A 12,598-nucleotide genomic window follows, 5' to 3' on the forward strand; every position below is an offset into this window, starting at 1 on the left:
TACTTCCCATATGAGCTTGGAATGGAATGTTGTACATGTATGGAATGTGAAACTTGCACAGCCTCTGAAAATCCCTAACCACACACTGAGCATAATGCACTGCCTGAATAATACTTACTCATGCAAGTAAAGGAACTAGGAGTTTGCAGCATCTGAACGAATAATGATATTCTGTCAGTTGTTAATGACAACAGAAACTAATTGCTCTATACGGTTTCACACTTACAGACTTCATCCTATGAACTACACTCACAGAAGTAGGGTACTGTTTAACATAACTTACCACAAACTGTGTATAACAAGTGAATGCTTATCAACTGGAAACTAATAAATAGCTCCAGTCAAATGCACTGTTCATATAATAGCAATTAAGCTCACCATAGGAATAATAACCAAGTAGAAAACAAGCAGAATTTTTAATGAAACACTTGAATAATGCTTAGCCTAAAGGTGGAGTTCTCAAAGCACTGGCCAAGTTCTCTTCTTGTTACATGCAATGAAAATTTACAACTGTCTTTAGTGGAAGTAGAATTAGATCATTATTACTTTTGAGAGATTCACCTCTAAATGATTACTAAAATTTCTTTTACAAATTATCGCTAATAGACTAGATATCATTGCAGTTCATAGAAGAAAAATATTTGATACATAATTTTTAATTCTATTTACATTAAATTATAACATTCTGCATTGTATCACTCCCAATATGGATTTTTTTTAAAATGTTACCTGTTCAGTATTTACAGCCCATGAATTTGTGACTGATCGATCCAAATAACAAGATAGCTGAAAGATAACACTGTACAGAGGATAGAGGTGTTAAATATAGAGCTGTTAAATATGTGATATTTAATTCAGGATCAACTGCCAGAATTTCTGTTTTATGATCAATCTGAAAATTGAGATCTGTGTTACTGTTGTTGTTTGTTGTTGTTGCTGTTGTTTACAGCTTATTTATCATACAGGTTTTGAATATCAGGTCTTTCAGGTTTCTTGGGAAAGGCTGGTACATCTCTGTAACTGTGCTAATTCTCTGGTCAGTGTACAAACAATGCCACTATGAAGACATTCCCATTTCTTCATACAATAAGCTTTATTCACCAACGTAAGGAAGAGACAAATAAGGAAGATATATTAATTATTTATTTATTAATAATCTCTGATACAATTTTATATAAAATCACCCCCAAAGGAAAAGGAAAAAAAAAACCACTTTTCAAAAACCAATTTGTGGGTTTGGTATTAATGTATACTTACTCTTACCACACAGCTGCCACTCTGACATGTCAAAAGCCACCAGAGTGTTCTATAAATGGTTCTATTATTCTCAGCTGCCCACTGAAATTTGTTACAAAAGATGTCCTTCAGAGAGACCCTTAATATTTTTTCTTAATATGGGAAGACCTGCCTGCCTACTTGCCTTCTTTCACAGCAAAATAACAATTAGCACTTAGAGAAGGTAGACATGAGGGATGGATTATGTTTGAAGCAGCAAAAAATAAGGTATTACTCAGATACTGGATACTCAGTCAAGATGAAAGATGTTATATAAATGTAAGCTATTTATTATCAGCATTTATTTGAATTATTTTGTCCAACGACTTGTGTATCCTAATCCTCTAATAGAAATTATTCAAAAACCTCCAAATTACAACCTGAGAACATATCTTCAAGAAATTCTTGAAGAGAATAACATACACTAAACCATAGTGGTTTGCATAGCTACAGTATAAATGATTTGCTTTTTAATTGATGTCATTAGAAAGGCAATTTACAGCTAGATTTATAGATTTTGTTGCAATATCTGAAAATTAATTCCCATTCTCATCATAACTTTGATTATGAATCAGTGGGAACTTTTAATTTTTTTAAAAAATTACTTAATTGTTTTTTAAAGAAATTGTTAGAAAGGACCCTGAAATTCCATAAGACAGAGAGATAGCTGATCCATTGTTTTTTACAATGGTGGCAAATATATACATGCATACATAGAACAGCTTTATTAGAATGTACAATCTTTGCAGCAGATAAGGAATAACCTGAACACTGAGAAACAAAGGAAAAGACATGAACTGATTCAACAAAAACGTAAGTGAAGAGTTATGGGAGGTTATGGTCTGTGATAATATGAATATGGAAGAGTTCAGGGTTCCTAAGTCTTCACATTCTTCCCACGTTGGCATATATCTGTGACAACAATTGCCAAATTGTGTTTTGTTCTTTTCTTGTGGTTGAACCACGTACAATACTATTGTGTTCATTTGACCAAGGAGAGAAAATAAACCCTGGCCCCTGGTCAATTTAAACCATATGCTGGCTCAGTATTTCAACAGAAGACTTATTTTACATGCAGTACACAGTGTGCTTATCTGTGCGTATTGTCTAATCCACACACAGTAGGTTATCTTACCAGCATGTTCTATAAAGGGAAAATGTTTATGTCCACAATGCTATTTATCATTTGTTTCATACTCATGCTTCCTGATCCAGCTGCTCAACAGCACAGAATACATGGAATCTACCTCATCCAATGGGATGAAGTAGGGCAAGCCAGAATCAGGATAAATCATGACAGTTTTTAGGAACTCTTTGGCAAAAGTTCAATAGCAAAATTGAGGAATACATGATACACATGCAGCAGGAACTTTTATGACTTCAAGACTGAGGTCTACTGTGGTTGGTACATCTATATTATAAAGATGGTGGGAAATGCATTTACAGCTGAAGCGCATCCTCACTTTAGCCTATGCAAAGCTGTTAGTTCTCTTTTGGGGGGGGATGGGCAGCACATTCATGATGCTACTTGCATACAGGTACTTCAGACCAATAACAATCTTGAAGAAACAAAAGACTGAGCCTTCACAATAAGAATGTAAACTAACTGAATGAGTGTGTAAAAGCAATAGATGTAACAAATAAAAAATCCTTTTTTTTCCTAAAAATCTAAATCTAAATCTAAATCTAAAAATTTCTAAACTTAAAAAGAGGTAGATAGTAATAGACATTCCTTTTACACACAGCAAAAATAATAAAAAAAAATTATTCCCCCCACTCACTCATATAATCATAAAGTATAAATTAGGCTTCCTCTTCTCGAACACTTAATATTCATGAGCTTGTTCTTTCCTTCGAATCTGTTACTATAGGACCAGACATGGGTAACGCAAGGTACTCCCGCAAGCCTAACAGATAACTTCCTCATTCAGTGAGACACAGATATAGTGCAGATAGGCAGTAATTCAAGGACACTTCTGCAGCCCTCCCACATAGTCTGAACTCCTGTGCAGAGCCTTCATCTGTGACTGACTGCATAAACACACAGGGGAAGGAAAGATGCAGAAGACGACTCACAGGTCCCTATAAAGGAAAGACACAACACAGTACACTTATACTAAAATACACTTTAAAAAAACAATATCAAAAAATCCCAAACCTTACAACAAGGCCAGCCAATCCGGAAACTAAATGTAGGAAATTTCATCGTTGCCCAGAACAAAGGACAACCATTTTCTCTCTGTACCATCCACCCTGAAAATATGCTTACCTGTCTGCTGTCACAATGGTGGCAAGCTGGCTATTGGATTTGTGCAGAGGCAGACATGGACCTCAGCTCCTCCAGGAGGGCTGGAGCAGGACATACTGGAGGAAAGAATAAGGAATCCATGTACAAACAGGTTTAATGAAACTGTTTATTCCTTTTGTGAGCTGCCAAGCACAGGATTATTAGAGTAATGTGCACAAGAGGAAACTGTGAATGAGCAGAAGCACTTGATGTTCCCTGTCACTGTCTTTAACATGCACTTATGTCTTTTCCTTCTATGATTCTTTTTTTCCCCTGTGCAACTGGACAAGAGTGAATATCTATCCTGTTCAAAGTTTATGCCTTCAAGACCTCCCACAAGCAGTCCAGTTCATAAAAAAATATCCTTCTGGATTTTCTATTTGGCTGGCTGTTACTGTGCTCTCCGAGGTCAGAGGGTAGATTTTAGTCTGTATATAGCCACAGCCATGACCTCTTTTCAGCTAAACCTGTGGAATACAAAGTGATTGGAGTGTTTGAAGATATTCCTTACAACTCTTTCCTGAAGACACAAGCATACCATATTGAAAGTCTGAATGTGATAGAGTCATTTTACTGGTTTTGGCTGGTGTAGAGTTACATTTCTTCGTAGTAGCTTGTATGGTGCTATGTTTTGCGTTTGTGATGAAAATAGTGTTGATAACACAGAGATGTTTTAGCTATGTCTGGACAGTTCTTACAGTGTCAAGGCCTTTTCTGCTTCTCACACTGCCCTTCCAATTAGTAGGCTGGGGCTGCACAACAAGTTAGGAGGGGACACAGGTGGGACAGCTGACCCCAACTGACGAAATGGATATTCCATACCACATGACATCACACTTAGCAATAAAACTGGGCAGGGTGTGATGGTCGACCAGGGCTGCTGTTGCTCTGGGACTGGTTGGGCATGAGTTGGTTGGTGGTGAGCAATTGGGGTTTCTTTTGCATTACTTGTTTTTTCTTGGGGGGGTTTGTGTTTTGTTTTGTTTTGGTTTTTTTCTGATTTTTTTTTCCTTCTCTCTTTATTGTTTTCTTTTCTATTTTACTGTTATTATTATTAAACCATCTTTATCTCAGATTTTTTTTTCCCTTCTCTCTTTATTGTTTTCTTTTGTATTTTACTGTTATTATTATTATTAAACCATCTTTATCTCAGCCAACAAGTTTTCTCACTTTTACCCTTCTGATTTTCTCCCCCATTCCAATGGGTAGAGGAATGAACAAGTGGCAGTGTGGGGCTCAGCTGCCTACTGGGGTTTAATCATGACCATCATTCCTTGGCAGATGGCATCCCAGTGACTGCTGTTGGTGACTGTCTCTTAAATATGATGTTGATGGTAATGCTTTGAGATTATCCACCCAGCAGTCTTAGAAAGACTGTCTGAGGAAAGGAATACAGCAGGTGTACACAAGAGAAAGAGAACAAGGAGAAGCTGACCTGTGTGCTGTGCTAGTTCTGTGTTTCATCAGCCTTGTCTAAACAGCGAGTAGATGAAGTCTTGCTGCTTGAAGTATCTTCCCTTGAAAGTGCCTGAGGCTTTCAAGAGAACAACTGAGCTGTCCTTCTCTGCTGTTCAGCTGCTATATCTTATGCTGATAACTATCCAAATCAAGGAATGGCCCAGTGTGCCACTGGAACAGATCAATCTGGACAGCTGGTATGCCTATTTTAAGTCAAGTATACCTCCATCCATGTTAGAGAATGGGGGTGCCTTATGTGAAAAATGTGCCAACAGTGCCAGAAGTCACAAGGACTAATGCCATCAGTGGCAGTGGAAGGAGGACAGGGATAAATGTAAAGTCCTCCACTTGGACATCAAGAAGCCTCTGCAACATAGCTGAGGAGCACCTCTGCTGAGAAGGACATGCATATGTAGATTGACAGGAAGCTGGGCCAAGAAGCTTCTGAACTGTAGTAACAGTATGGCAGGACCCTGGGTACCCTAATGGGTCTTAATGGCTCTGAGCACACCTGGCCTGGGCCTCTGGCCCTGAGCCCAGGGCTTCATTTAAGCTCACATCTGAGCCTTCAGTCCCTGCCTGAGATATGTTTTACCTGTACCTGCCTCTAGCTCTGTCCTAGATGTGCCTATGCCTGGCCATGAAGTCTGTTGATATGGGCTTTGACCTGTGGATTGACTTTATGACCTGGCTTCCGCCCTGCTCCATCACTATAGACCTGACTGGCAACCACTGGGTTGCTTCTGACACTGGTTACCACTGCTGGACTTGGCTCTGACCTGTGGATTCACTTCATGGCTTGATTCAGACCTGCATCATCACCACAAACTTGTGTGGTTATCTGGACTATGGGGCCAACCCCGTCTGCCACCCTTGGGCCCACTGAATTTGCCTTGCCCTGCCCAGATACAGTGGGATGGGGCTTTTGCTGGCAAAGCTTCTGCCCCATTGGCCTTGCTGCCATGCTCAGTTCCTGATCTGCTCCCCGAGACGGGACCACAGCCACTAGGTACAGAGGAGTGATTATTGTCTTCAGCTCACCACTCAGAAGACCATATATAGAGCACAGCTACTGGACCACCAAAGAAACAGCAGCAAAACACTGAGCATAAGGAGGAGTATCTTTGCTTCCTCATCCCCAAATTGCTATTCTGTTCTCTGACACATATTAGGTGGTATTGCTTATAACAAACACTCCTTACCAAAACGAAAGCTTGCCTGACAAATGATGAGACTGCTCTCTTTTCTTTCATAACGTGACACTTACATGCATGCATCTCAACCATTGCTTGTGGATATGATATCATGATACATGCTAGAATAACATTGAGGAATTGTCCCAAACAGCGACAATAAAACCTGATCCATCCTTAAGGTGTGGCAGATTTACAGGGAACAGATTCTGAAGCCAAGTATCATTTCAATTTTTTTCCTTGAAAGAAGTTGTTTTGTTTGCTTCAGATGAGACACTGGGATTGAAACAGAATATAGAGAGTGTTGATAAACCTGGAGGGAAATACGAAATGAGCCAAACTGTTAGTGTGGAAAAAATACTGAAGCGTTGTTGTAAACAGTAATATTTTTGTAGAACCAAAAGAAATTATAAATTGGAAACACAAAGGGCAAAGTACCACTAGACTTATTTATCTTGTTGAGACAGGTGGCAGAGGTATGAATGGCAGGTCTACATCCATAGTGTGATGTGGTGACTCAGAGGGATAAATTATAATGATATATGATAACATTTTATTTTAAAAATAGTGTTTTATATATACTGGGATTAAGAAGGAAAAAATATTTTGCTGGCCTCAGTTTCTCTGCTCTGGTTTCTCATCCTCTGCATTAGCTACAAAAGTAGGATATTTGTGTTTTTTTTCCATTTTGCCTGCATATGCATGCCCACTTCCTATCTTCACACTACATGTCCAAATCACTGCAAATTTAAGTAGTGATATACCGATATTTCTTATAGAATCATGCTTGTCAATTTTAACAGGGACAGTCTTTTCCCTTATACATGGCTAAGAGAAAAGATTCAAGAGCTGACATATGACAAGGTTTGTTGCAAACATTAAGCAGCATCTTGACAATAACTATAATTAAAGTTGCCACAGCTTTGACCTGATTAAACACTGAACAATACAACTGCCACTCTTTGACTACCTTAGGCCGGTGAGCATCTGATGATATATAATATCTTTTGGCAGCCAAGTTAATTATAACATAGTTGAATGCATTTCTTTAGAGGGGAAATATTTAAAGAAATTAACGGGAGAGGAACTGTAATGAAAGCTGTCAGAGTAATTTTAAATATTGCTAACAAGCATACCTAGTATCGCTGAAGTATGCTAAGGGTTTTTTTTTGCGTATTATTATGGTTTTTTAACACTTTTTTCATATAGTATAAGAATTTTACATCCCATTTATGAACATTAAAACATACTGAACTTCGCAGTGTCAAAGCTCATACTATTTCCCAAAAGATTCACAGGAGCTGAAAGCTGAGATAGTCAGGCACTCGGGGGACTTGGATGTTAATTAATGGGAAGTGAACATTCAAATCTCTTAAGTAGCACTGAGAACCATAACCAATGTGTTTGTTTCAGCCCTCTGTATAAAGATGCTGACATTGGTGTTCCAAACCTATTTCTAACACTGATATATTAACAGCTGGATGGATGAGGTATGTACAAAGCAATTATATGCAAGTAGTACTAATGAGTATCATTGTAACACGGGATTTTTCAGTGTACTGTGTGACACTTTTGCTGAATCATTGAAAACTTAGGAAACATACATCATACCAAATATGACCAATAAAGATTTTTAATACATGGAAATGAGTACAAGATTAAGAAGGATCTCCTCTTTGTCACTGAATCTATCACAGATAAATAGATGCAGTACTTTATGAAATATAAAATATCTCCCATACAGCTCTCATAAACAAGAGCTTTGCCTACAGCTTCAAGCGTACTAAATGGAAAGTCTCCTGTAGCATACTGATAGTCACTTTGTATCTGTAATTGTTATTATAGGGAACATTAGTGAAGTATGTATAATTTTTATTAACATACTTTAATTTGTATTTCTGTGCCTGATTAAATATTTAGACTTTGTATCAGACTGGGAATGAAAAACATTGCAATAAATACCTTTCTTGAATACAATCTTTCTGACCTAATTCACTCAATTTTTTCTGAAATCATATTTTTAGCATAATAAGACCAAAAAGTGCTACTTTGTACTTGGAATAGGTGAGACTTTTAGTGTAACTGAACTTTACACCTTCTTTGTACAGGTATAAATGACAGTCCAGAAAGGCAGGCAATGGAGGTTCAAGATTTTCTTACTCAATGCTCATTTGCTTCGTAAAGAGTTGATGCACATTTTGTATAAACTTTACATTTTGTAGCTGGAAGTTTGTTAATCCTAGATAGACCTCCTAAAAGTAGTTATTTTTATTTTTTCCTTCTTGGACACATGACCTGTAGGAAACAAATACAATCTTTCCTCTATGAAAAATTATATGCAATGAAAAGACTCAGAGAAATATTTCACAAACTGTGCATTTTTGGACTATGGGACTGCTAGGGCATGGCATGTGGTCCACAAAGTTCCACAGAGCTCTCTTGCCCTTATAAGATACTTAGTTCAAAGATGATGTGAAGTCTGGAGGGTTGTATGGATGACGTAATATTTGTCTGTGACCGCTACTTTAAAAATTTGGAAATCATTATTAGCCTTTTACGATGAGATGACTCTTGGTTGGTTAGGGGAGAGAAATGGATAGTTTACCTTGTTTTTAGTAAGGCTTTTAACACTGTTTCTCATAAGATCTTCATAGAAAAGCTGAAAAAGTACAGGCCATATAAGTAGACAGTGAAGTGAACAAAAAAGCTGGATCTTCCTGAACCTCATGAGATTCACAGGGCCCCACTTCTTGAGCCTGTCAAGGTCCTTCTGGATGACATCCTGTGCCTCAGGTGGGTCAACAACACCACTCAGCTTGGAAGGTTAGTGACCAGTGATTCAAAGGTTTGTGATCAGTGGCATAACATCCAGATGGAGGCTATTCCACTGTGTCCAGTTCTGGGCTCCTGGGTTCAAGAAAGACAGGGATCTGCTGGAGATGTTCCAGCAACGGGCGACGAAGATAATTAGGGGATCAGAACATCTCTTATATGAGGAAAGGCTTAGGGACTTGGGTCTCGTCAGTCTAGAGAAAAGAAGATTGAGGGGGGATCTTATTAATACTTACAAATACTTAAAGGGAGGGTGCCAGGGGGATGGGGGCAGTCTTTTTTCAGTGGTGCCCAGTGATAGGACTAGGGGGAATGGGCATAAACTTGAACATAGGAAGTTCCATCTTAACATGAGGAGGAACTTCTTTACTTTGAGGGTAGTGGAGCACTGGCACAGGCTGCCCAGAGAGGTTGTGGAGTTTCCCACTCTGGAGACATTCAAAACCCGCCTGGATGCCGTCCTGTGCAACCTGCTGTAGGTGACCCTGCTCTGGCGGGGGGGTTGGACTAGATGATCTCCAGAGGTCCCTTCCAACTCTAACCATTCTGTGATTCTGTGATTCTCTAGCGGTGTATCCCAGGTGTCAACACTGGGTCTGGTACCATTTGATATTCTCATTAATGACCTGGATGATGGAACAGAGTGCACCGTCAGCAAATTTGCTGATGATACAAAACTGGGACGATTGACTGATACACCAGATAGCCATTCAGATGGCCACACTGCCATTCAGAGGGACCTGAACAGGTTGGAGAAAGGACCTGACAGGGAACCTCTTCAAGTTCAACAAAGGGAAGTATAGCATTCTGCACCTGGGGAGGAATACTCCTATACACCAGTATAGGCTGCAGGCTGACCAGCTGGAAAACAGCTTTGCAGAGAAGGACCAGGGGGTCCTATTGGACGGCAAGTTGAACGTAAGCTGACAACATGCCCTTATGTCAAGAAAAAGTAATGGTATGTTCCATGCATACCATTAATGCATCCTGTGATGCATTAAAAGCAGTATTGCCAGCAGGTTGAAGAAGGTGATCCTTCCCCTCTACTTGGCACCAGTGAGATGTCCCTGGAATACTATGTCCATTTGTGGACTTCCTAGGACAAGAAAGACACAGACATGTGTCCAATAAGGAGACACTGGAGCAAGTCCAGCAAAGGGCCACAGAGATGATTAAGAGGCTGGAGCATCTATCCCATGAAGAGAAGTTGAGAGAGGTGGGACTGTTTATCTTAGAGAAGAAAAGTTTCAGAGGGATCTTATCAATGTATATAAATTTTGCATTTAAACTGTTTGAACTGGAGCAGGTTGCCCAAAGAAATTGTGGAGTCCTCATGCATAGAAATATTTAAAACCTGCCTGAGCATGGACCTGAGCAACCTGCTCTTGGTGAATCTACCTGAGTGGGATGTATGTGTGGACTAAACAATCTCCAAAGATCCCTTCCAATGTCAACTATTTTGTGATTCTGTGATTTTTTATTTTTTTTTTTAGTTAAGGAACTAACCCCTTATAGCTTTAACATTTGAATGCTGGTGTTTCCATGTTTTTCATTGGGATACTGACCCTTCAGAATACGCAGCTTTATGTGTTGCTAAGATTATACATCTCTATCTTAACACACTACCCTAGTCAAGTGGTCATTTTTATATCTGTTTAAATAAAACATGGAAGAAATATTTTCAGTTTTCCTTCTGAAGAGTTAATTAAGAGTGAATATATGAGGTAAAGATTACCGTCATATGACATCATTAACTTTGTATGTCATACAGAAAATTTACTATATATTGATGTCTTAAAACTACACATCAGCTTTGATGTCTGGCTGTGTCCCCCTATTGAATTTGCTTCACTGTCACTTTGAAACCAAGGCATGCATTTCTATACATGATCTTCCATTTCCTTTTTCCTCACACCCTTTTTTTCATTGAAGGGAAAACAGAATGGATGGGGCTATGGTGTCTTCTAGGCATCCAGAACTTGTTATGTGTTACATTCAGTGGGCATCTACCCTAAAGTTATACGTAGCCTTGGAGTATAATATCAAGTAAAACTATTTCAATATCCAATTTGTTACTTTTGATCCCTCCCTTTTGTAATTAATGCTATATAGATATATTAGTTTAAGTTCAAATTCTTCAGAAATCTGGAAGCATGTAGGTCTTCCAAGATATTCAATACACTGAAAGTGTTGAAGCCTATTAGTAGGGTAATATTGTATGTCTCCTATAATAAAGATGATAAAACATCATTGGAAGATGAAATAAGACATACTGGTGTCCAATACAAGGAATAGATTTTCTGGTGGGATATTCTGTGAAACAAAGTTACGCTTTTGGTACTGTAGTTATTGAGAATTTACAGTAGCTGTCAATAGTAGTAACACACATTTACTTCTGATATCTAAGGTGTACAGTGGAAGCGACAACAATAACAGAATAATTAATAATCTAAACGTAGGATCTGTCACTTTGGAGTTAAAGGCAAAACTTCTTCAACCCTAAAGTTGGCTATTGATGTTCCTGGTTGGCTTTTGGTTACTTCTGGCAAGAGGGAGCTACCTGATAGTGTGATGTAGAAGAAAATAGGGAATCACATAAGAGAATTTTTAATTTTTTACTTTGAAATACATTGATCATTATTTTTGTGACACTGACCGTAATGTTTTCAGTTTTTTTCTTCAAAATGTAAATCAAATTATTTTTCACATTCAAATTGTTAAATGTTATTTACCAAAAATATAGTATTCTCCTATTGCCATGTTTTAGGACATGAAAATGATCATCTGCTATAACAAATAAGTTACTTACACAGCTTTTACAATATTGTGTGAAAAAAAATTGTGTACAAAATAAAATAGGATTTTTTTTTTCCTTTGTCATCTATGTTTTTTTCAAATTTAGTGAGAGAGAAGGTTAGTTCTCTTACCTGTCTTTATTAGAATCTATTTGTTTTTGCTTGAACAAGAAAACTGTTGAGGTTCCTCCAAAAGCTATCTTTATGTACTGAGCTTCCAAAACTACTTCCTAAAGCGGTGAACCAAGCCTGTGAGTTACACTGCAGTCTGTAACAAGGGTCAATTATTAATGTTACTTTGTTTTCACAGAGGAAATGGGTATTGAAAGATATCCAGTTTCTCTCATGTGAATTTGCATTGGTTTATCTTATAAAATTATTTTTTTTTATCTTCTGTGGCTCATGTTTCTTGATGTGGTTTTGCACCCACATCTTGATTATTATACGGCAAAGTATTGACACTGAAAAGAGAAGTAATCAGAAAAATAATCCACAGATAGAAAGGGAGAGGGATTTTGTCTTTGACGGGTACAGAAAGAGGATCAGAATTTCTGGCTCTGTACAGCACTTTTCTAGATTAAAATTTTGCCTGCAATAGCTTTTGTAACATCTAAGACCGACCATTACAGTCACTGATGCTACTATTTATTCTATTCCTAGTCTAATGGTTCTGTTGTCAAGATTTTTTTCCTTTTTTTAAAATATGATGGAAATCAAAATGAGTAACTCAAATGTAGATAATAAAAATGATGTAATAT

The sequence above is a fragment of the Charadrius vociferus genome, unplaced genomic scaffold (assembly GCF_000708025.1).
Source record: "Charadrius vociferus isolate BGI_N301 unplaced genomic scaffold, ASM70802v2 scaffold42, whole genome shotgun sequence".
In the NCBI taxonomy this organism is placed as follows: domain Eukaryota; kingdom Metazoa; phylum Chordata; class Aves; order Charadriiformes; family Charadriidae; genus Charadrius; species Charadrius vociferus.